At 43.1% G+C, this 24,053-nt stretch overlaps 2 long non-coding RNA genes across 2 annotated transcripts in view; one reads left to right on the top strand and one right to left on the bottom strand.

Moving 5' to 3' along the window:
• The first annotated feature begins 17,352 nt into the window (after positions 1-17,352).
• On the top strand, positions 17,353-22,900 carry LOC141083319 (uncharacterized). The gene is made up of 3 exons (XR_012230684.1): positions 17,353-17,419; positions 17,530-17,662; positions 22,610-22,900. It is a non-coding gene; the product is annotated as an uncharacterized lncRNA (long non-coding RNA).
• Positions 22,901-22,953: 53 nt separating this feature from the next.
• Positions 22,954-24,053, bottom strand: part of LOC141083318 (uncharacterized) — a 117,575-nt gene continuing 116,475 nt past the window's right edge. Inside the window, exon 2 of the long non-coding RNA XR_012230683.1 lies at positions 22,954-23,307. This is a non-coding gene — a long non-coding RNA (uncharacterized lncRNA). The remainder of the gene's footprint in view (positions 23,308-24,053) is intronic.

Below are 24,053 nucleotides of genomic sequence, written 5' to 3' on the forward strand. Positions count from 1 at the left end.
CAAGACCTGCCGTATACTGAGAACACTCCACAAGACCTGTCATATACTGAGAACACTCCACAAGACCTGCCGTATACCAGGAACTCGCCACAAGACCTGCCGTATACTGAGAACACCCCACAAGACCTGCCGTATACCAGGAACTCGCCACAAGACCTGCCGTATACTGGGAACACTCCACAAGACCTGCCGTATACTGAGAACACTCCACAAGACCTGCCGTATACTGAGAACACTCCACAAGACCTGCCGTAAACTGAGAACACGCCACAAGACCTGCCGTATACTGAGAACACTCCACAAGACCTGCCGTATACTGAGAACACGCCACAAGACCTGCCGTATACTGAGAACACCCCACAAGACCTGCCGTAAACTGAGAACACGCCACAAGACCTGCCGTATACTGGGAACACTCCACAAGACCTGCCGTATACTGAGAACACTCCACAAGACCTGCCGTATACTGAGAACACGCCACAAGACCTGCCGTATACTGAGAACACCCCACAAGACCTGCCGTAAACTGAGAACACGCCACAAGACCTGCCGTATACTGGGAACACTCCACAAGACCTGCCATATACTGAGAACACTCCACAAGACCTGTCATATACTGAGAACACGCCACAAGACCTGCCGTATACTGAGAACACTCCACAAGACCTGCCGTAAACTGAGAACACCCCACAAGGCCTGCCATATACTGGGAACACCCCACAAGACCTGCCGTAAACTGAGAACACTCCACAAGACCTGCCGTATACTGAGAACACTCCACAAGACCTGCCGTAAACTGAGAACACTCCACAAGACCTGCTGTATACTGGGAACACTCCACAAGACCTGCCGTATACTGAGAACACTCCACAAGACCTGCCGTATACTGAGAACACTCCACAAGACCTGCCGTATACTGAGAACACTCCACAAGACCTGCTGTATACTGGGAACACTCCACAAGACCTGCCGTAAACTGAGAACACCCCACAAGACCTGCCGTATACTGAGAACACTCCACAAGACCTGCCATATACTGGGAACACCCCACAAGACCTGCCGTATACTGAGAACACTCCACAAGACCTGCCGTATACTGAGAACACTCCACAAGACCTGCCGTATACTGAGAACACTCCACAAGACCTGCTGTATACTGGGAACACTCCACAAGACCTGCCGTAAACTGAGAACACCCCACAAGACCTGCCATATACTGAGAACACTCCACAAGACCTGCCATATACTGGGAACACCCCACAAGACCTGCCGTAAACTGAGAACACTCCACAAGACCTGCTGTATACTGGGAACACTCCACAAGACCTGCCGTATACTGGGAACACCCCACAAGACCTGCCGTATACTGAGAACACTCCACAAGACCTGCCATATACTGGGAACACCCCACAAGACCTGCCGTATACTGAGAACACCCCACAAGACCTGCCGTATACTGAGAACACTCCACAAGACCTGCCGTATACTGGGAACACCCCACAAGACCTGCCGTATACTGAGAACACTCCACAAGACCTGCCATATACTGAGAACACTCCACAAGACCTGCCGTATACTGAGAACACCCCACAAGACCTGCCGTATACTGAGAACACTCCACAAGACCTGCCGTATACTGGGAACACCCCACAAGACCTGCCGTATACTGAGAACACCCCACAAGACCTGCCGTATACTGAGAACACTCCACAAGACCTGCCGTATACTGAGAACACTCCACAAGACCTGCCGTATACTGAGAACACTCCACAAGACCTGCCGTATACTGAGAACACTCCACAAGACCTGCCGTAAACTGAGAACACTCCACAAGACCTGCCGTATACTGAGAACACTCCACAAGACCTGCCGTATACTGAGAACACTCCACAAGACCTGCCGTATACTGAGAACACTCCACAAGACCTGCCGTAAACTGAGAACACTCCACAAGACCTGCCATATACTGGGAACACCCCACAAGACCTGCCGTATACTGAGAACACCCCACAAGACCTGCCGTATACTGAGAACACCCCACAAGACCTGCCGTATACTGAGAACACCCCACAAGACCTGCCGTATACTGAGAACACCCCACAAGACCTGCCGTATACTGAGAACACCCCACAAGACCTGCCGTATACTGGGAACACCCCACAAGACCTGCCGTATACTGAGAACACCCCACAAGACCTGCCGTATACTGAGAACACTCCACAAGACCTGCCGTATACTGAGAACACTCCACAAGACCTGCCGTATACTGAGAACACTCCACAAGACCTGCCGTATACTGAGAACACTCCACAAGACCTGCCGTAAACTGAGAACACTCCACAAGACCTGCCGTATACTGAGAACACTCCACAAGACCTGCCGTATACTGAGAACACTCCACAAGACCTGCCATATACTGAGAACACTCCACAAGACCTGCCGTAAACTGAGAACACTCCACAAGACCTGCCATATACTGGGAACACCCCACAAGACCTGCCGTATACTAAGAACACCCCACAAGACCTGCCGTATACTGAGAACACTCCACAAGACCTGCCGTATACTGAGAACACTCCACAAGACCTGCCGTATACTGAGAACACTCCACAAGACCTGCCGTATACTGAGAACACTCCACAAGACCTGCCATATACTGAGAACACTCCACAAGACCTGCCGTAAACTGAGAACACTCCACAAGACCTGCTGTATACTGAGAACACTCCACAAGACCTGCCGTATACTGAGAACACTCCACAAGACCTGCCATATACTGAGAACACTCCACAAGACCTGCCATATACTGAGAACACTCCACAAGACCTGCCGTAAACTGAGAACACTCCACAAGACCTGCCGTATACTGGGAACACTCCACAAGACCTGCCGTATACTGAGAACACTCCACAAGACCTGCCGTATACTGAGAACACTCCACAAGACCTGCCGTATACTGAGAACACTCCACAAGACCTGCCGTATACTGGGAACACCCCACAAGACCTGCCGTATACTGAGAACACTCCACAAGACCTGCCATATACTGGGAACACCCCACAAGACCTGCCGTATACTGGGAACACCCCATAAGACCTGCCATATACTGGGAACACCCCACAAGACCTGCCGTATACTGGGAACACCCCACAAGACCTGCCGTATACTGGGAACACTCCACAAGACCTGCCGTATACTGAGAACACTCCACAAGACCTGCCGTATACTGGGAACACCCCATAAGACCTGCCATATACTGGGAACACCCCACAAGACCTGCCGTAAACTGGGAACACCCCACAAGACCTGCCGTATACTGAAAACACCCCACAAGACCTGCCATATACTGGGAACACTCCACAAGACCTGCCATATACTGGGAACACCCCACAAGACCTGCCGTATACTGGGAACACCCCACAAGACGTGCTGTATACCAGGAACTCGCCACACCATAAGACCTGACATATAGCAAGTACAAACCCAAGACCTTCAATGTACCAAGCAGGTATTTGGAGATATTTCCAAACTAAAAAAAAGTCACCCAAGCGGAGCACCGTGGACAACACTCAGTGAGTAGCCTCACCTTTGCTCCATATTGGGTCCTGTCTGTTTTCCTGCTGTGTTCTGTGTAATCTGCTGTGCGGCAGATAAGAGAGAATTACACGATATACGGTATAAAGTATCAGCGCCAACATCACAACATTGTACAGAGAGCAACTGTGGGAGCAGCAAAACAAAAACCTCCACGGAGCCGCGTTATAGCCGACAACTCAAGGCCATCAGGAAATAAGGACTTACTCTTTAAAACCTCCATTTTCCAGGAAAAATGATCTGGAAACATGATTCTCTAGTATGATCACCGTGAAACAAAACGTGTAATGTTATTTTTTTTTTTTTTATTCAAGTGATAAATAAAAAATCATAAATTTGTTAAAAAAAGAAAATTTAGTGCAGTTATGGCGAACGAACAAAAAATACATTTTTTTTTATATTTATATGTTTTTAAAACATTTTTTGCTTTATACTTTTATTCCTCTTAGAGAGTCTGAGCCTGTGTTCATCTGATCACAGTATTATAGTATATAGTCAAAATCATGGTCTCCAATGAAGCCCGGCCAGGCCAACAGGAGTATTCACCAGGCTCCCCCTGATTGTGTTGCTGGGAGCCAATGGGCACAGAGAAAGTCACGCACCATGACAGCCGCACTTATGGGGTTACGAGAAGCGATCAGAGCTCAGATCACTGTTGTTACAGGTAGATTCTGGCTGTGTAATACAGCTGACATCTTCCAGGTATGATGCGTGCTCAACTCCTGAGCCCGAAACATACATGGGGACCCAAAATTGGACACACCCAAAAAGAGGCAAGATTTTTACAGGGATTTGAAGTCCCCCATCCACATTAGAATAATATCAGCCCAATCTGCTTATACTGGCAGGCTAGGCAGACGAACTAAAGTGTATGCGGACCTCCGTCAGATGATGTCAAGGGAGATAAGGATCTGACATGTCCGATTTCAGACTTCCGATTTTTTGCTCCCAGTGAAACAGATGAAGTCAGGACAAGTAGCTTCTGTCAAGCCATCATCTATCTATCTATCGTGTATAAGGGCCCCTAAGAGAAGCTATAAAACCTGAATGCAGGGAGCTCACCTAGTGGTATCTGTAGGCAGCGACTAAAGGAAAACACACAAAGCACCTGGTGAGAAAATTGTAAATGCAATGAAACTGCATTAGAAAAACCAAAACCAAAATTTGAGATTGAAACCAAAAAAGTTAGAAAGGAAGGGGAGGAGGGGGATGCAGCTGCAGGATTTATCATGGAGTGTCTGTGAGCGAGTTATGCTGTGAGAGGGGAGAAGGAGCAGCTGACCGGCTCAAAGATCATGATATTTTCTTAGTTCTTTCATACTCTAGGAACATAAAGGACCAATAACAAGGATGACAACTTTTCCAGATTCTGCGTGGTCACCTCCATAACGGCTGGAAAGGTCGATGCTGCGAAACCGACTCTGGACTAGAGTCATTTACATCATAAAGTAAAGTAGCATCAATCACTTTAAGGGCTCACAAGGAGAGATCGATCCGCTAAGCCTGTGGCCCGGATGGGCACACGGATGTAACATGGCCCGGTTCGGTAGCCATGGGCTAGATACTCATCTCTTGGTTCCCGGCACGTTACATGAAGGGTTCTGGTTAGGTGTGTGGACTTGTAGTGGGGGGCACTACACCTGTGCAGACCACATGTAACCAGTGGGGCTTCAGCGCGTCTCTTGGACATTCCTGCACTCACTTGGGATCATGGCACAAGGTATTTCACCCTGTTCAATTTAGCCTGGTTAGCGCCATTACATTATATATTGCACTATTTGATATGCGGCCATAATCTGAGCCTATATGCACAGACTCTCTGGTGTTCCAGGCATAAATGTAACATATGGGCATATAATATTTCAATATGCTAAAATCTATAGACTCTTGTGTTAGAATTTTTAGTATTCCACGATAATGTTGCTTATTGAAATCTACTCGATCAGTGGCAGTCATCATTTATTCATTTGGTCTGTATGCTTTATTGGGCATTCTCTGTGTAAGTTCATACTACTGCACTCCTGGGGATCGCAGTTGACATACATTTGGGACATTATTTTAGGCCCCATTTCTTATATCTTGAGCATGCCAATGTGGTACTAGCAGGTACGCAGGATGCAGTGACGAGTCGCGAGTCGGCTTGGTTTTTATAGGCCTAAAGGAGACTTTCCTCAGTCTCAGCCTGTTCAACCAAAGGGGGTAACAAGGGATGCCCTCGCAGGGGCTCAATACAGTTCACACAAACAGAGGAGAACACGACTACGTCCGGCGAGAGCCGGTCACTATAGGGCCGCGGTATGGTCGACTACGAGTCCTTAACTATATAGTCAACTTAGCCGTCCTGACGTCCCTCGGCGTTCTGGTCGGTGATTCTTTGGCGGCGCAGCCACTGGGCCTAGCTGCTGAAGAGTTGGCGTAGTCTTCGAGCAGTCCGCCACTCCTGTGGCGCTGGGGTGTCTCTGGCCCCGGAGGAGTCCTTGGACGGGTAGGCTGCATCCCCTGGACGGGGGCAAGCGGCAGCGATGCGGGGTGGCGGGTGACAGGCCACCTGTGCAGCTAGCCGCTGCGACGGGAACTCCACGGTCAGCAGAGGCTCGGCCCTTGCCGTGGACAGAGCGGGACAGTGGTGGCAGCCGACGGCACTAGTCTTGCCGCGGCCACTGGTGAGAGCAGGGCAGCTGCGGGTGGCGAGGAACAGGCAGCAGCCGCGGGCTGTGGTGAGGCGGCAGCAAGTCTCGGACGGTCGTCTCGGCGCCGACCCTCTGAAGTCCTCAGTGAGCGCCTTCCCTGGCACTGGTAAGTCGCTCTAGCTCCCAGTCGCTCCCACGGTCTCTTGCTGCCTCTGTCCCGGTCTGCTGACTCATCGTGACTGGCGCTCCCCGCCCCTTTTATACTGGCCCCTCCCCTAGCTCAGCTGTCCATCTCCACGGTCCGTCCCCGAACTCTGTCCCCCGGGAATAGTTTCCACCGACACCTAGATGACGGCTCCATTGGTTCCGGCCCGGACACTCGACGGGGGCCGTTCCTCCCACACTTAGATAACACTGCTCACTGAAATCAGCTGCTTAGGTACCATTTGATTCTGGCGTTTTGTCTGATACATTGGATCTAGATTTTATAGACCTAGTGCTGCTATCCATCGTGCTTAGAATTTGAATATTTGCTATGGATAACCTGACCTCGTGCAGGGTATCGTCCTGAGACGTTTATGCTGTCTGGCATTATATTTGTCATCTCTTTTAGGCCATTTATTTTTTAGTTGCTATATTTCATCCACCTCACCTTAAGCACGCTGTATGTCATTATAATATATGTGCAATGAAATTTACATTATTGTATTAAATCCTCTCTACTATGGTGATTTTTCTCCTATTTATTATTTGACTATTATCTATATTATTTATAGCCTTATTATTTTTTAGGCTTGAAATTGAGACGTGTTTTTTCGCCCTTGTCTCCTTTTCGGTTGTCACATGTAACCGGTGTTGCTGGTTGGCCAGGACCAGATGTTTGACAGTTCAATAAGGGAAACCACCAGTCAAAAATAAACTTGATACTCAACGATAACTTGGGAGGGATTATATACAGGAGATAGCGGGTACACAACTTGATGAACATTCCTGTTACAATCGGGAGAATGTTCCACATACAATGTCGATTCTGTCCTCTTTTCTCTCTTATCTTCTGTCTTCAGTGTTCCTTACACTTCACCACAGCCCAGCTCAGGTCTACAGTCGTTAGTAAGAGTCCTTTACTCATCCCCTGGTTCCTTGTATTCTCTACATTGCTACAATGATCGGCACTTATCTTGTCTGTCTCTGACGCTCTGGGACTTCTGCCCGAGGCACTCTCTTTGTCTTATGTATTCTGTCCCAACTAAGTCCGTTAACTCTAGATGTCCTGACCTAGGACCTTTCTCCGATCGATCACTCTGATCTCTCGGCCTCCCCATTAGGATCTCGCTATCCTCAGGCTCTATCTCTCCCCTTGTTATGGGCACCCACATCATGCGGCACTACTCAAATTAGACCTTAGGTCTTTTCTCTGTGCACACTGGGTCCTTTCTGACATTGTGACAGGAACTGTCTCCTGTCCCGTCAGCTTAGCCTTGCCCACTCTGGGCTAGTCCCAACCATTAATTCTAACTGTCCATATCAACTATCTGTTGCTGGGCAGAATACAATACCAACACCATAACGCATTTCCCACTTCACCTTACACATCAACAATACACATATTCTTCATGGGGGAACATGGGAAGCATTTCTATCTCCTTATAGGGACCCCAGGCGTTGGTGTTCCTTTCAGATGACACATAGAAACGTGGAGACAAGGAATGACTGAAAAATCAGGAGCAGCTCCACAGATGGAAGAAAACCCAGCAGGGATGGATGTGAGTTGGAACACAATAGTGCAAATAATGGAGCACACCAAGGGCGTGTGTGTCAATGGGCCTTAAATAGGTCTAGGGAGATGATATTAATGATCAATGCCGGGCAACTTGCAAAACCCAATGTGGAGCACAACAGAAGGCAGCAGACCCAGGAGAAGGGTGCGGAGCCCAGAAAATCCGGGACATGTATGTAACAACAGCCATTAATGGTTACTAGTCTACCAGTGAGGAAGATTTCCACAACTGGGAACTGATTTTGGATTTCGATGGAGAACAGTAAATATACCTGTGAAAAATAAAAATAATGAAAAATGAACAAAACAAAATAAAAAAGCATAAAAAAATAATAAATATTATAACAGATTATTTTTACAAAATAAAAACTTTCAAAAAGAATCTTTACTTTTTTCCTCTTTTACTTATTTTTTAAACACTTTACTAAACTATTGACGTCACAATACAATCTGATGAACCCTTCCATAGTGGGTTGGTTTCAAACATCTGAATAATGTTCAGGCCGGATGCAGGTCTTGGCATACACGAGGCTGTTGATTTTGAGACAGCAGACTTGGGGCTGACCCAGACAGTGAATGTCGAACTTAGGCTTTGCTTTTGGCATGGGCTACCACGGAAAAACCTGGGCTACCAATGAAAAACCTTTGTCATATTTGCCATATTTCCAAGTAAAGGGTCCGGGAGGAGGAGCCATTAGTGGCGCAAAGCTGTGGCCCAGCCCCTTCTCTGCCCAAACCACACCCCTCCATGATGCTTTTCCCACCTATAGACGGTCTCCACTGCTCTGCAGGTTCGGAGGTTTGGCTTGAAGACACTTTCTGGAGTCAGGGAGGTCTACTTTTTTTTCGAGAACCTCTCTCAATATGACAAGCATGCCCATCAGTGCCAAGTGGGAGGGGCATGATACAAGGATTTCATTTCTAGTGTCCTTTAAATCCCTGTGCCTCCATTAGCCAGAGTATTCTCCGGTCCAATACACGGCTTCTCCTTTCATGCCTCTCCGATCCATTCCAGCTCAAACTTTATGGACATTTTCCAACCAGCTCCCGCCAAGATATCAACGCCAAGAGGAAAAGCTGAACTTGTGACTAACCTGCGGGCGAACCCGACTAAATGACTTTACGACCATTATCGGCTTTATAACCCGGGTTATAAATTCTTCTCATATTATAATTTATGATCTGGGAGGAAAAAAAACTTCTCCCTACAGCAGGGATGTAAACAACTATTCATGTCTAATCTAATATATAAAGCTCAATGTGTGTGTGTGTGTATGTATGTGTGTGTGTGTGTATGTATGTGTGTGTGTGTGTGTGTGTGTGTGTATGTCCGGGATTGGCATCCACACCGTCGCAGCTACAGCCACAAAATTTTGCACAGTCACACGTCTGGACCCCGAGAGCGTCATAGGCTATGTTTTGAGGCGAAATTTTAACCCCGCGTGTTCCAATTCACCAAACAATTTTGTCCCTATCTACATAATGGTTGCTAAGGTGGGGCCCTGACATGGGATACTCACCACACACGGGGATATGAACACACACACAATGCGCCACACACTACCACGTGCTTCACCACATCTACCACCCTCAGCACACATTTCAAAATACATACACCAACCTCGCCACATGAAAGCCGAAACACAAAAGTCGCCACTCAGAACTCGCCACGCTGTCCCAGAGCTGTTTAACAGATAAAACATGAGCTGTGATTGGTCGCTATCAGCAACAGTTTTCTTTGTAGACAGTTGTGGTAACTAAGGCCGATTATTCTTATCATTCCTATGGTGTTATCGTCCTTCTGTAAAGCTGGAAATAACACAATTTATTACCGTGCCAACACAGACCACCCTCTGACACAGACTGCAGGGGGAGCCCAGTATCACACAGAATAGGATTAGATAGACGGCTCAGCAGTCAGTATCACACAGGATAGGATTAGATACACAGCTCAGCAGTCAGTATCACACAGGATAGGATTAGATACACGGCTCAGCAGTCAGTATCACACAGAATAGTATTAGATACACGGCTCAGCAGACAATATCACGCAGAACAAGATTAGATACACGGCTCAGCAGTCAGTATCACACAGGAGAGGATTAGATACACGGCTCAGCAGTCAGTATCACACAGGAGAGGATTAGATACACAGCTCAGCAGTCAGTATCACACAGGAGAGGATTAGATACACAGCTCAGCAGTCAGTATCACACAGGAGAGGATTAGATACATGGCTCAGCAGTCAGTATCACACAGGATAGGATTACATACACAGCTCAGCAGTCAGTATCACACAGAATAGTATTAGATACACGGCTCAGCAGACAGTATCACGCAGAATAAGATTAGATACACGGCTCAGCAGTCAGTATCACACAGGAGAGGATTAGATACACGGCTCAGCAGTCAGTATCACACAGGAGAGGATTAGATACACAGCTCAGCAGTCAGTATCACACAGGAGAGGATTAGATACACAGCTCAGCAGTCAGTATCACACAGGAGAGGATTAGATACACGGCTCAGCAGTCAGTATCACACAGGAGAGGATTAGATGCACGGTTTTTATATGCAATATAATCATTATAATTTGTTATAACTAACCACAGTTGGTTACTATGCCCAGGCAACGCCGGGCTCTTCAGCTAGTACCACCATAAAATCCTACATGTTCATGTCCACCCTGCTGGGTAAAAATATAAGACATCAAGTACCAGAAATCAGGCATAAGACTCCTTGAAATAATAGGAAATTTTTTGCGCAACTTCAAGTTTTTACACTAATCCCGGCCAGTGCTACCAAATTATAGAAAAGTATATGAAATAACACAAGCTGGAGAATAATATGACTGATATACTGTATATATACATCAGTCCCTACCTGGTAGTGGTGCACAGCCGATTAAAAATGTGCCACATCCATTCAATTCAGAACATTTCACTCTAGAGCTATCTTCATTAAGGCTGAAGTGCAAAACTCTATGAATAGTAGCTATATTCTTGTACATAGGGGGCAGTATTATAGTAGTTATATTCTTGTACATAGGGAGCAGTATTATAGTAGTTATATTCTTGCATATAGGGGGCAGTATTATAGTAGTTATATTCTTGTACATAGGGGGCAGTATTATAGTAGTTATATTCTTGCATATAGGGGGCAGTATTATAGTAGTTATATTCTTGCATATAGGGGGCAGTATTATAGTAGTTATATTCTTGTACATAGGGAGCAGTATTATAGTAGTTATATTCTTGCATATAGGGGGCAGTATTATAGTAGTTATATTCCTGTACATAGTTGGCAGTATTATAGCAGTTATATTCTAGTACATAGCAGTATTATAGTAGTTATATTCTTGTACATAGGGGGCAGTATTATAGTAGTTATATTCTTGTACATAGGGGGCAGTATTATAGTAGTTATATTCTTGTACATAGGGAGCAGTATTATAGTAGTTATATTCTTGTACATAGGAGCAGTATTATAGTAGTTATATTCTTGTACATAGGGGGCAGTATTATAGTAGTTATATTCTTGTACATAGGGGGCAGTATTATAGTAGTTATATTCTTGTACATAGGGAGCAGTATTATAGTAGTTATATTCTTGTACATAGGAGCAGTATTATAGTAGTTATATTCTTGTACATAGGGACAGTATTATAGTAGTTATATTCTTGTACATAGGGAGCAGTATTGTAGTAGTTATATTCTTGTACATAGGAGCAGTATTATAGTAGTTATATTCTTGTACATAGGAGGCAGTATTATAGTAGTTATATTCTTGTACATAGGAGCAGTATTATAGTAGTTATATTCATGTACATAGGGGCAGTATTATAGTAGTTATATTCTTGTACATAGGGGCAGTATTATAGTAGTTATATTCTTGTACATAGGGACAGTATTATAGTAGTTATATTCTTGTACATAGGGAGCAGTATTATAGTAGTTATATTCTTGTACATAGGGGCAGTATTATAGTAGTTATATTCTTGTACATAGGGGGCAGTATTATAGTAGTTATATTCTTGTACATAGGGAGCAGTATTATAGTAATTATATTCTTGCATATAGGGGGCAGTATTATAGTAGTTATATTCCTGTACATAGTTGGCAGTATTATAGCAGTTATATTCTAGTACATAGCAGTATTATAGTAGTTATATTCTTGTACATAGGGGGCAGCAATATAGTAGATATATTCTTGTACATAGGGGCAGTATTATAGTAGTTATATTCTTGTACATAGGAGCAGTATTATAGTAGTTATAGTCTTGTACATAGGGACAGTATTATAGTAGTTATATTCTTGTACATAGGGACAGTATTATAGTAGTTATATTCTTGTACATAGGGGCAGTATTATAGTAGTTATATTCTTGTACATAGGGACAGTATTACAGTAGTTATATTCTTGTACATAGGGACAGTATTATAGTAGTTATATTCTTGTACGTAGGGGCAGTATTATAGTAGTTATATTCTTGTACATAGAGGCAGTATTATAATAGTTATATTCTTGTACATAGGGGGCAGTATTATAGTAGTTATATTCTTGTACATAGGGGCAGTATTATAGTAGTTATATTCTTGTACATAGAGGCAGTATTATAATAGTTATATTCTTGTACATAGGGGCAGTATTATTGTAGTTATATTCTTGTACACAGGGGCAGTATTATAGTAGTTATATTCTTGTACATAGGGGCAGTATTATAGTAGTTATATTCTTGTACATAGGGGACAGTATTATAGTAGTTATATTCTTGTACATAGGGAGCAGTATTATAGTAGTTATATTCTTGCATATAGGGGCAGTATTATAGTAGTTATATTCTTGTACATAGGGGGCAGTATTATAGTAGTTATATTCTTGTACATAGGAGCAGTATTATAGTAGTTATATTCTTGTACATAGGGGGCAGTATTATAGTAGTTATATTCTTGTATATCGGGGCAGTATTATAGTAGTTATATTCTTGTACATAGAAGCAGTATTATAGTAGTTATATTCTTGTATATAGGAGCAGTATTATAGTAGTTATATTCTTGTATATCGGGGCAGTATTATAGTAGTTATATTCTTGTACATAGGAGCAGTATTATAGTAGTTATATTCTTGTATATAGGAGCAGTATTATAGTAGTTATATTCTTGTACATAGGAGCAGTATTATAGTAGTTATATCCTTGTACATAGGAGCAGTATTATAGTAGTTATATTCTTGTATATCGGGGCAGTATTATAGTAGTTATATTCTTGTATATAGGAGCAGTATTATAGTAGTTATATTCTTGTACATAGGAGCAGTATTATAGTAGTTATATTCTTGTACATAGGGACAGAATTATAGTAGTTATATTCTTGTACATAGGGGCAGTATTATAGTAGTTATATTCTTGTACATAGGGACAGTATTATAGTAGTTATATTCTTGTACATAGGGACAGTATTATAGTAGTTATATTCTTGTACGTAGGGGCAGTATTATAGTAGTTATATTCTTGTACATAGAGGCAGTATTATAATAGTTATATTCTTGTACATAGAGGCAGTATTATAATAGTTATATTCTTGTACATAGGGGCAGTATTATAGTAGTTATATTCTTGTACATAGGGGCAGTATTATAGTAGTTATATTCTTGTACATAGAGGCAGTATTATAATAGTTATATTCTTGTACATAGGGGCAGTATTATTGTAGTTATATTCTTGTACATAGGGACAGTATTATAGTAGTTATATTCTTGGACATAGGGGCAGTATTATAGTAGTTATATTCTTGTACATAGGGGGCAGTATTATAGTAGTTATATTCTTGTACATAGTAGCAGTATTATAGTAGTTATAGTCTTGTACATAGGGGGCAGTATTATAGTAGTTATATTCTTGTACATAGGAGCAGTATTATAGTAGTCATATTCTTGTACATAGGGACAGTATTATAGTAGTTATATTTTTGTATATAGGGGCAGTATTATAGTAGTTATATTCTTGTACATAGGGGCAGTATTATAGTAGTTATATTCTTGTACATAGGGGGCAGTATTATAGTAGTTATATTCTTGTACATAGGGGGCAGTATTATAGTAGTTATATTCTTGTACATAGGAGCAGTATTATAGTAGTCATATTCTTGTACATAGGGACAGTATTATAGTAGTTATATTTTTGTATATAGGGGACAGTATTATAGTAGTTATATCCTTGTACATAGGGGCAGTATTATAGTAGTTATATTCTTATACATAGGGGGCAGTATTATAGCAGTTATATTCCTGTACATAAAGGGCAGTGTTATAGTAGTTATATTCTTGTACATAAGGGGCAGTATTATAGTAGTTATATTCTTGTATAGGGACAGTATTATAGTAGTTATATTCTTGTACATAGGGGCAGTATTATAGTAGTTATATTCTTGTACATAGGGGAAGTATTATAGTAGTTATATTCTTGTACATAGGGGCAGTATTATAGTAGTTATACCCTTGTACATAGGAGCAATATTGTAGTAGTTATATTCTTGTACATAGGGTGCAGTATTATTGTAGTTATATTCTTGTATAGGGACAGTATTATAGTAGTTATATTCTTGTACATAGGGGCAGTATTATAGTAGTTATATTCTTGTACATAGGAGCAGTATTATAGTAGTTATATTCTTGTACATAGGGGCAGTATTATAGTAGTTATATTCTTGTACATAGGAGCAGTATTATAGTAGTTATATTCTTGTACATAGGAGCAGTATTATAGTAGTCATTCTTGTACATAGGGGGCAGTATTATAGTAGTTATTTTCTTGTACATAGGAGCAGTATTATAGTAGTCATTCTTGTACATAGGGGACAGTATTATAGTAGTTATATTCTTGTACATAGGAACAGTATTATAGACATTATATAATATTTTTCTATGTAGTATATTTTTGTAGCCTTCCAAATGCCCATAATATAACACATGTAAATTATAATCAGACATTATATTTTATATTTAGCTGAGTAGCTTTTGCTTGTTGCACAATACAGTGGGGTAAATTATTTCTGGCCATAGACGTAAACACATTTAGTAGCTCACTGTCAGACTTCATCATGAAAAATGTTTATTTTAGAATCAATAAATTCACAGATAGGAAAAAAAAAATGCAGTGGGTTAGAAAGTCGGAGGTGAAAAGTTTACTCTGTAAAGTGATGATAGTGATTTTCTGCAGGGTGGCGTGAGCTGGTGGAGGATCAGTAACCTGCGCGTTATCTCATGGAAAATAGATTTTCATAGCAGCTCGTTAAGGTGATAACCTCATTAGCTCATTGAAATCAGGAACCAAATGATCGCCATAAATCCCAAGGGGCGGCTGCAAGAGCTGAAGGTAGGAATAAGCAGCATAAAATCAGTGCAGAGAAGTTTGCCGCAGAAACTCCGCACAGACCAAATCCATTCTGCTTCTTGGTTCTTCTGTGTAGAGAAGCTCTGTTACTTGTTGTAACTGGACAAATGACATAATTCTGTCTGAGTTTAGGTACCACTAGGGGGAGCTCTGTCCATAACACTGCATACAGGTAGTGCAGAACTGCATGGGAGTATCTGTGTATCTCTCCTGAGCAGAGAGGCAGCGTGCTGCAGCAGAAACCTATTCCCTCGCTGCTGTATATACAGTATAAGTCCCATTCAATGAACCAGTGACATTTTGGACAGCAGCAATGCTCCCTTTATAGGATATATACCCCTGAACAACTATTCTCCTCCCTTCCATGTCTCCACATCCCAGTCTTTGCCTCTCCAATGCGTTATCAAGCTAGTAACCTTCCTTGAAGATTCACAGGAGATTGGTAGAAACATTTTATGTCATCATTCAGGTACAGACTGGGAATTAGGCAGGTGCCTAAGGGCCCATTGTTAAAGGTGACCATAGCATTTGGTGACTTAAAGATCCCAGCAGCAGTATCCTGCATGATTAACTTACAATCAAGGGACCATTCTATCAAGAAGTGATTAATTTCCCAAGATCCACTGCTTCCAATCAGTTTCTAAATCTTGCTCTGCAGGGGTGGAGCTTAGTAGCTCCTTATAGGCGGATTTCTTTTAGTATAGGTGGTCATACCAATTAAAATAATAATGGTCAAGTATCTAACCATGATGATGTCCCAGATTCTCCCTACATGGTAGTTGTTGGTGGAGAAATCTCAACATGCCCCACCCCTTTTGTTCTCAAGGAAGATAAGCCATCCCCCAGAGGAGTCTGGCAGTGGATAATTCATCTCTCCCCATTGGGAAAACATGCAGGCTTTGCTGTATCAAATATGTATGGGGAGCTTGAAATGAATAGGTGTTGACAAGCATAGCAGTGTGGCCATCTCAAAGAAATTTAAATTTGAAAAATCACCAAGCCTGGTGTGAAAAAAATAAAAAATACAGCAAACTCAGTATCATGCTGTGTGTTTTCAGTAAGGAAGGGGGGCCTAAAACTGTCCCTGGAACTGGGACCCTAACTATCCCTGTCCCGGGGGTACTCTTGAAGGTAGAGAGGCCCAAGTCTCCAACCTTACTGTGCTTCTGTTAACCCAGATCTGTCCCTTCCCCATCCCATGAGGCCTGGGACAGAAATGTAAGGTAAACAAGACACAAAGACAAAACAGGGATAACAGAAAACAGCAAACATTCAAACACTCACCAAAGGGAAGGATAAGAATATACCAAAAAAGTGGGAATAGGACAAAGAGGAAAGCATACACCCAAAAAAAGCATGCAGCGTCTCCAAGGACATGGGAAGCAAAGCCTTCACTGGCAATTCAGAGAGGGTCTGGCCAAGTTTTATAGGGAGAGGTAGTGATCAGAAGCAGCTGAAATGGAGATGAAAGTTTCTGACCAGAATAGAAAGGGTTGTTAACCTCTTAAGCAGCAAAGGAAACCAAATCCATTTAATATGGGACACATACAGGCTAAATGGAAGATCTGTGATTCACAATACTTAGTGATCTTCTAACCCCCGATCTCCCAAGTGGACGTGACCCACTCGTGACTCTCACCTAGCAATTACCCACTAGATCCCTTGCCAAATCAGTTTCTGGATATGCGAACATGATGTGAACACTTGCCACAGTGATCTCATGCTATCCCTTGCATGAAGTCAAGCAAGGAGACAATCGACCATTGAAATGTAAACCCTCGTCTATAATCGATTTTCCCCTTTAAGAAAAAACAAAGGCGTAAAACACCTGTCAATCTGCAGTCTTCACACCTAAGAGGGAAGCATTTTTCTCCGGCTTTTGAGTTTTTTTTCTGAAAATCCCAGTTGGTGTGAAATATTCATGGTGTTTATGTAGGTCGAGATGTGTCAGTGCTGCCGTGCGAGACGTGAGAGAATAAAACAAGCAGATTCTTCTTTTCTGGAGCAGAGAAGACACAGAGGGAATAGGTGAGAATATCAATGTAACATGGCGAACGCGTGGCCCCGGACTGAGATCTGCAACGCTTCGTAATGCTATCATCTTTCGGAATGTTTTTGAATTTTTTCCTTGCTTGTAGGTTTTGCTGATCCGTTGTGTGATTGCCCACACCATCTGTCTATAAACTCATGGAAAAAAAAAAGAAATCAACATCAATTCCCTCCGGTTATTTTTCATGGAAAAGCGGCGCTGAGATCTGTATTTAAGGAGAGGTAAATACGAATCCATCTTTTGACAAGTTGAGAAGGAAAAAAATCTTTTCAGGTGTTCGTAAGTCATCAGGTGGAATAGAAAAAAAAGATTTGTCTACCTGCAGCCACCACTAGAGGGAGCTTAGGAGCAAATTGCATACTGAGTTCAATGTATTATTAGTATGCAGTGTGCTCCCTCTAGTGGTGGCTGCAGGAAGTGTATGCAGAGAATTTACAACTCTGGAGTTAAAAAAAAATTAAGCTCCAACCATGCATAACTATGAACCTTGATCGAAAGACTAGAGTAAAGATCTCTGCAAGCTGTTAATGAATGTGAGCGTTCTATTGACCTAATGCTTCCCACAACTTAGCTGAGCTTGCTGCAGTTGTATGGGAAGGCGTGTGTTTTTGGTGTATTGACTTTTTACCTTATCAGAGTACCCCTCTTGAGAATGGTGCACCAAATGAGGCAGACGTATCACTATGCAAAGTACACTGGTTCCAGTAGATGGTAGAGACGCTTGGTAGTTACAGTATGTTGTACAGAAGCTTGAAGGTTATAGTAAATGGCACATACGCTTGTTAGTTACAGTACATCTTATAGAAGCTTGATAGTTACAGTCTATTAGCACAGACGCTTGGCATTTACAGTGAGAGTGAAAGCACCTTGGTGGTTACAGTATATTAGCACAGCTGCTTGGTGGTTATAGTAAATGGCAGAGACACTTGGTGGTTACAGTATACTTTTGAGCAGCTTGGTGGTTACAATCTGAGACGCAGACTTTTGGTTACAGTAAATGGAATATAGACTTGGTGGACACAGTGTATTGTACAGAAGATGGAGGATACAGTAAATGGCACATACGCTTGTTGGTCACAGTATATCTTATAGAGGATTGCGGATTACAGTCTATTGGTGCAGATGCTTAATGGCTGCAGTCTAATGAAGCAGAGGCTTGGTGGTTGCAATCAATTGGCGCAGATGAATGGTAGTTGCAGTATATTTGCGAAGATCCTAGGAAGTTAAAGTCTATTGTCGAAGACACTTGTTGGTTACAATCGATTGGCACATACACTTGGTGGTTATAATCTATTAGCACAGACACTTGGTGGTTATAATCTATTAGCACAGACACTTGTTTGTTACAACCTATTGGTACAGACACTTGTTGGTTAGATCTGTTGGTATATACAGTTGGTGGTTACAATCTATTAGCACAGGCACTTAGTGGTTACAATCTATTAGCACAGACACTTGGTGGTTACAGTCTATTGGCACAGACACTTGATGGTTACAATCGATTGGCACAGACACTTGATGGTTACAATCTATTGGCACAGACACTTGGTGGTTACAATCTATTAGCACAGACACTTGATGGATTCAATCTATTAGCACAGACGCTTGGTGGTTACAATCTATTAGCACAGACACTTGATGGATACAATCTATTAGCACAGACACTTGGTGGTTACAATCTATTAGCACAGACACTTGATGGATTCAATCTATAAGCACAGACGCTTGGTGGTTACAATCTATTAGCACAGACACTTGATGGATTCAATCTATTAGCACAGACACTTGGTGGTTACAATCTATTAGCACAGACACTTGGTGGTTACAATCTATTAGCACAGACACTTGATGGATACAATCTATTAGCACAGACACTTGATGGATTCAATCTATTAGCACAGACGCTTGGTGGTTACAATCTATTAGCACAGACGCTTGGTGGTTACAATCTATTAGCACAGACACTTGGTGGTTACAATCTATTAGCACAGACACTTGATGGATACAATCTATTAGCACAGACGCTTGGTGGTTACAATCTATTAGCACAGACACTTGATGGATACAATCTATTAGCACAGACACTTGGTGGTTACAATTTATTAGCACAGACACTTGGTGGTTACAATCTATTAGCACAGACACTTGATGGATACAATCTATTAGCACAGACACTTGGTGGTTACAATCTATTAGCACAGACACTTGTTGGTTACAATCTATTGGCACAGATGCTTTGTGGTTACAATCTATTGGCACAGACACTTGGTGGTTACAATCTATTAGCAAAGACACTTGGTGGTTACAGTCTATTGGCACAGACACTTGGTGGTTACAATATATTGTCACAGACACTTGGTTACAACCTATTGGCACAGACACTTGATGGATACAATCTATTAGCACAGACACTTGGTGGTTACAATCTATTAGCACAGACACTTGGTGGTTACAATATATTGTCACAGACACTTGGTTACAATCTATTAGCACAGACACTTGATGGATACAATGTATTAGCACAGACACTTGGTGGTTACAATCTATTGGCACAGACACTTGGTGGTTACAATCTATTAGCACAGACACTTGGTGGTTACAACCTATTGGCACAGACACTTGGTGGTTACAATATATTGTCACAGACACTTGGTTACAATCTATTAGCACAGACACTTGATGGATACAATCTATTAGCACAGACACTTGGTGGTTACAATCTATTGGCACAGACACTTGGTGGTTACAACCTATTGGCACAGACACTTGATGGTTACAATCTATTGGCACAGACACTTGGTGGTTACAACCTATTGGCATAGACACTTGATGGTTACAATCTATTGGCACAGACACTTGATGGTTACAATCTATTGGCACAGACACTTGGTGGTTACAGTCTATTGGCACAGACACTTGGTGGTTACAATCTATTAGCACAGACACTTGGTGGTTACAATCTATTGGCACAGACACTTGGTGGTTACAACCTATTGGCACAGACACTTGGTGGTTACAGTCTATTGGCACAGACACTTGATGGTTACAATCTATTGGCACAGACACTTGGTGGTTACAATCTATCGGCACAGACACTTGGTGGTTACAATCTATCGGCACAGACGCTTGGTGGTTACAACCTATTGGCACAGACACTTGGTGGTTACAACCTATTGGCACAGACACTTGGTGGTTACAATCTATTAGCACAGACACTTGGTGGTTACAATCTATTAGCACAGACACTTGGTGGTTACAATCTATTGGCACAGACGCTTGGTGGTTACAATCTATTGGCACAGACACTTGGTGGTTACAATCTATTAGCACAGACACTTGGTGGTTACAGTCTATTGGCACAGACACTTGATGGTTACAATCTATTGGCACAGACACTTGGTGGTTACAATCTATTGGCACAGACGCTTGGTGGTTACAATCTATCGGCACAGACGCTTGGTGGTTACAACCTATTGGCACAGACACTTGGTGGTTACAATCTATTGGCACAGACACTTGGTGGTTACAATCTATTAGCACAGACACTTGGTGGTTACAATCTATTAGCACAGACACTTGGTGGTTACAATCTATTGGCACAGACGCTTGGTGGTTACAATCTATTGGCACAGACACTTGGTGGTTACAACTGATCTTGAAAAAAGTTAGTGTAACAACCCTGCTGGCGTCACTGCATGGCCTCCCATCCCCCGCACATCAACTTACTCACTGCTCCGGGTCATGCTGTGAATTCTGTCTATTGCCAGTCCTGTGCTCTGTGCCTCTGCTCTTCTGTATGTTTCCTGGCTATGTGTGTATAGGGGGGCGGCGCCAGAACTCTCTGGTTCTTATGCAGTCAGGGTGCACCTGTCTATTCTGTCCCTGACCAATCACCTAGAGCCCTTGACTATTTAGTTCCGCCACACCCACTGAAACAATGCCTGTGCAATGTCTATACTTAGTATCTTGCTGCTGAGGAAGCCAGGCCCTGTCCTGTGTATCTCCTTCTCTGTAGGAATACTCTTAGCCTTGCTTTGTGTTCTCTGCCTGCCTGCCAGGAGGCTGAATATCCTGGCCCTTGAGTCTTGGTCCCAGTACCTTGTCTGTACTCTGTCCTACCTCAGTCTCCCTTTCTCCTCTCTGTGGCTTCCTTCCCTGCTGTGTCTTTCCTTGTGTTCTCCCTGTCTGTGCATCTGCTCCCTTGCAACTCTGCCTGCTCTGCTCCCTCGCAGCTCTGCCTGCTCTGCTCCCTTGCAGCTCTGCTCTCTTGCAGCTCTGCTCTCTTGCAGCTCTGCCTGCTCGGCTACCTAGCCGCTCCACCTGCTCGGCTCCCTAGCCACTCCGCCTGCTCGGCTCCCTAGCCGCTCCGCCTGCTCAGCTCCCTAGCCGCTCCGCCTACTCCGCACTCCTGCGGCTCTGCCTACTCCGCACTCCTGCGGCTCTGCCTACTCCGCACTCCTGCGGCTCTGCCTACTCCGCACTCCTGCGGCTCTGCCTACTCCGCAATCCTGCGGCTCTGCCTACTCCGCAATCCTGCGGCTCCGCCTACCTGCACCTCCTGTGTGAACAGGTCCAAACCTGTTCCTTCATATTCCACTCCTTCCTGCCTATATCCATACCTGCACCTCCTGTGTGTGCAGGTCCAAACCTGTTCTCTCATATACCACTCCTGCTTGCCCTGTGTCTCAAGCCGTCACCTACCTGTCCTGTGTCTCCAAGCCGTGCCCGCCTGTCCTGTGTCTCCAAGCTGTGCCCGCCTGTCCTGTGTCTCCAAGCCGTGCCCGCTTGCCCAGTGTCTCCAAGCCGTGCCCGCTTGCCCAGTGTCTCAGCCTGCCTGTTAGTCACACCTGTCCAAGTGACTTGTCCCCGAGTGGGATCAGCAGCCACAGCCAGACACCACCCTGGAGTGGCACCCGACAGCTACCTGCCGCACAAGCCTGTCCTCACCATCAGAGGCTCCAGTGAAGACCGAGGTAGCTGTCGTAGTTACGCCCCTTCCAGGGTAGTCTGGTTTGTGGCACAGTGGGGACACAACCCCCCGGCTTGCGCCATTCAGCCAAGGCGCGAGCGTGACAGTTAGAAAGAGAATCAAAAGTATATTAGAAAGTTGCATTTCTTGTCATTATGCACTGATTGAGCTTTATTTGTGTTCTATGCTCTATACACAGGGTCATGGGCGTAAATGTCGAAACATAGTGTGACTCCTATGCAAATGCAATTCTAGGATATATTAACAGAAGCATACAGTCTAGATCACGTGAAGTCATTATTGCCCTCTACTCCTCTTTGGTCAGACCTCATCTGGAATATTGTGTCCAGTTTTGGGCACCACATTTTAAAAAAGACATCAACAAACTGGAGCAAGTTCAGAAAAGAGCGACCAGAATGGTGACCGGTCTGCAAACCCTGTCTTATGAGGAATGGTTGCAGGATTTGGGAATGTTTAGTTTGCAAAAGAGAAGACTGAGAGGAGACTTAATAGCTGTCTACAAATATCTAAAGGGCTGTCACATTGTAGAAGGATCATCTTTATTCTCATTTGCACAAGGAAAGACTAGAAGCAATGGGATGAAACTGAATGGGAGGAGACACAGATTAGATATTAGAAAAAACTTTTTAACAGTTAGAGTGATCAATGAGTGGAACAGGCTGCCACGAGAAGTGGTGAGTTCTCCTTCAATGGAAGTCTTCAAACAGAGGCTGGACAGACATCTGTCTTGGATAATTTAGCGAATCCTCCTTTGAGCAGGGGGTTGGACCAGATGGCCCAGGAGGTCCCTTCCAACTCTACGATTCTATGATTCCAGTGTAAGTAAGAAAACACAAGATCTGAAGATGGAAATCTCTTCGAAATACCGTCTTTTTCCTAAAACATAAAAAAAATTAATGGTCGTAATTAAAAAAGAAAAAAAAAGAAACATGAGTTTGTTGAACGGCATGTTCCTTATCTGTACATAATATACTGCAAAGTGGAATAAGACCTTCAAAACCACGGGACAATTGCGGGGAAATGAATTTCAATCTCGTATTTTATTATTTATAGGTGCAATAGTTCAAGAACGAAACCAATAATTCAGATTGTAACCTTAGTTCTGTCAAATCAAAATTAGATCCAGACTTGACATTTTATGATGGATCTCAGAGCAGACTGGAACGATTTTTGATTGCTCCTCCAAAAAATGTCATAGATTTTACATGAGAGGATATTAGCTATTATATAGTGTTATACTGTATATTAGATATTATATATACAGTTGTGCTCAAAAGTTTACATACCCGGCAGAATTTTTGCTTTCTTTGCCTTTTTTCAGGGAATGTGAATGATAACACCAAAACTTTTTCTCCACTCATGGTTATTGGTTGGGTGAAGCCATTTATTGTCAAACTACTGTGTTCTCGCTTTAAATCATAATGACAACCCAAAACATCCAAATGACCCTGATCAAAAGTTTACATACCCTGATGATTTTGGCCTGATAACACACGCAGAAGTTGACTTGAATGGCTACTAAAGGTAACATCCTCACCTGTGGCCTGTTTGCTTGTAATCAGTGTGTGTGCATAAACACTGAGTGAGTTTCTGGGATCCAGACAGACTCTTGCAGCTTTCAT

This window comes from Dendrobates tinctorius, unplaced genomic scaffold (assembly GCF_039654945.1).
Source record: "Dendrobates tinctorius isolate UK_male_01 unplaced genomic scaffold, ASM3965494v1 ptg000020l, whole genome shotgun sequence".
Lineage (NCBI taxonomy): Eukaryota > Metazoa > Chordata > Amphibia > Anura > Dendrobatidae > Dendrobates > Dendrobates tinctorius.